Here is a 2,600-nt window from a genome sequence, read left to right as displayed (position 1 = left end):
AACTGATTCATTGAAATTCATGTTTGAAATCTATATTCTAGTATTGCTAAAATCAGCTTTGAAACTGATTGAGTGATTAATAAATCTTTTTACTAGTCTTGCTAAAATCCATTGATTGTTAAACCCTAAGTGCATGATTAATTAAATCTGTTTTTGCTAGTCTTGATAAACCATAATATTATGAGCATATTGAAATAGTATTGCTGAGACTTGCTAGAAATTGACTAATTGATTAAATGCCTTTAAGATTGATAGTGTCATTGTCCTCACAAGATTGAAATCCGAATTGATTGTTTTTAAGAGTAAGACCGCATGAAAATTATATGATTTGAGATGTCGAAAATCAACCTGGATTTTGTTGCCCTAAATCTCTCTGGAGATAATTATTTACGGTGGGCATTGGATACAAAGATTATCATAAAGTCAAAAAGACTTGGTGAATGTATCATAGAAGACAATAATGCCAATGAGAATGATTGATACAGTGCAATATTAAGTATTAGCCATCATCTTATTAAGAGTCTCAAAGATCAGTATCTGAATATAGAGAATCCTCTAGACATTTGGACATAGTTAAAAAATCGAGATATGATCACCAAAGAACGGTGTTATTACCAAATGACATATTTGATTGGAGGAATCACAGAATCCAAGACTATAAGTCCGTGGATGAGTCTATTGCTAGCTGGGCAAAATAATAGATTTTTTTTTTTTTGAAACACTGGGCAAAATAATGGATTACTGATGAGAAACTATGAATTGAGACCTCATGGATTAACCCCATTACCTGATACCAATAAGGCCGCAGAAGAAAAAAAAAAGGTAACCACGTCCAGAATGATAGACCACACGGTCATGGCCGTGGAGGGTGGAAAGGATGTGCCCATGACCACTATACACATTTGGCCGTGGGAATCACTATGGCAGAGGCCGTGGGTATCAACTCAATTTGAGCTAAGGTCAAGGCAGTGGCCGTGGTATATCCTTTAAACCACAAAGCTCGACCAAATCAGTGTGCCATAGATGTGGAATGGGGAACCATTGGGCTAAGATATGAAGGACTCCCAAACATTTTTGTGACCTCTATCAAAGAGAGTCTGAAAGGCCATCCTGGTCCAAACATGATGCGAAAATTGATATTCAAAAGGCACACATTAAAAGATAAGAAGAGTTATCCCAAAGAATCTCTGTAGCATGTACACAAGGAAAACTCATTAGGCCATCACCAGTAAAACAGATTCGAGCTTCTTTTTCATAAATAAAGACTATATGTCTAGATAATACTGGTGAATACATGTCTTAAGCGTTTAAATGATTATGGTATGTCCATGGGGGTAAGTGTGGACAATTTTGTGATACACGTTCATACCAAGAACGGCTTGGCCGAAATCTTTTAAAACGCAAATAGCTGATTGATAGACCATAACTTATGAGGTCAAAACTCTCATTCACAGCTTGGGTCACACGAAATTTACATGCACCTAAGTTAATAAACATCATACCATTTAGTGAGCATAGATATCCCCTATCACAATTATTAACAGGTCAAGAGCCAGACATACCCCATCATAAGACATTTGGATGTGCTGTCTATGTACTAATTGCTCCACCACAGAGAACTAAGATGGGACCTCAAAAGGAGGATGAGGATATATGTTGGATATGATTCTCCCACAATAATAAAGTACTTTGAGCCAACTATGGGTGATTATATTTGAGGCCAGGTACACGGATTATTTTATGACCAGGAGGAGAAAATAATAATAAAGTTGGTAAAAGAATGGTAAAAGAAATAGATTCCAACCATCAATGTCTTGGCAAGATCCTCGGACTAAAGAATGTGAAATAGACGTCCAAAGATTATACATTTACAAAGATAGCTAATCAAATGCCAGACACATTTGCTGGCCCGAAAAAGAATAACTACGTCACATATAAACCAGCTTGTAAAGCACCAACGAATTTGATGTCCAAGAACAGACACAGTCAAGTTGCTACAGAGTTTATACAACGTATGAAACGTGGTAGACCAAATAGGTTCCAAAAGATAAGAATCCTCGGAAACAAAAGAAAGGTGCAGAGAATGATAATCAAAATCCAAATCCGAGGTTACTAGAGAAACCATCCCAGACATGGAAATAAAGCCGGCCGGCTCTAAGGTACTGGTATCAAACAATGTAGCTTGGGACGCCAAGCTGCAAAGTATTAAAGGTCCTGATAATAATGAATCTCAATCGATTATATCATGTCTGGAACATAATGGAACCAATAAGGAATGTCGACATAAGATGATTTATTTGCATACAAGGTAGCACTTGAATTTACGAATATAAGCGAGGATCATGAACCCACGTCAATATAAGAGTACGCACTCGTAGAACATATTGAATTGAATGGAAACGTGAAGTTAAATAGTTTAAGAAAGAAATGCGTATTTGGCCATATGATTAAGACGCCATATGATGTTAAAACCAGTGGATATAAATGGGTCTTGTGAGGAATATAAATCGTGAGATAGAAAGCTGATGTTGCAAAAGGATTCTCACAAAGATCAGTAATAGATTATGAGGAGACATACTCCCATGTGGTGGATGCAACTA

The sequence above is a fragment of the Brassica oleracea genome, chromosome C6 (assembly GCF_000695525.1).
Source record: "Brassica oleracea var. oleracea cultivar TO1000 chromosome C6, BOL, whole genome shotgun sequence".
Taxonomy (NCBI): domain Eukaryota; kingdom Viridiplantae; phylum Streptophyta; class Magnoliopsida; order Brassicales; family Brassicaceae; genus Brassica; species Brassica oleracea.
This window is presented reverse-complemented; position numbering follows the sequence as displayed.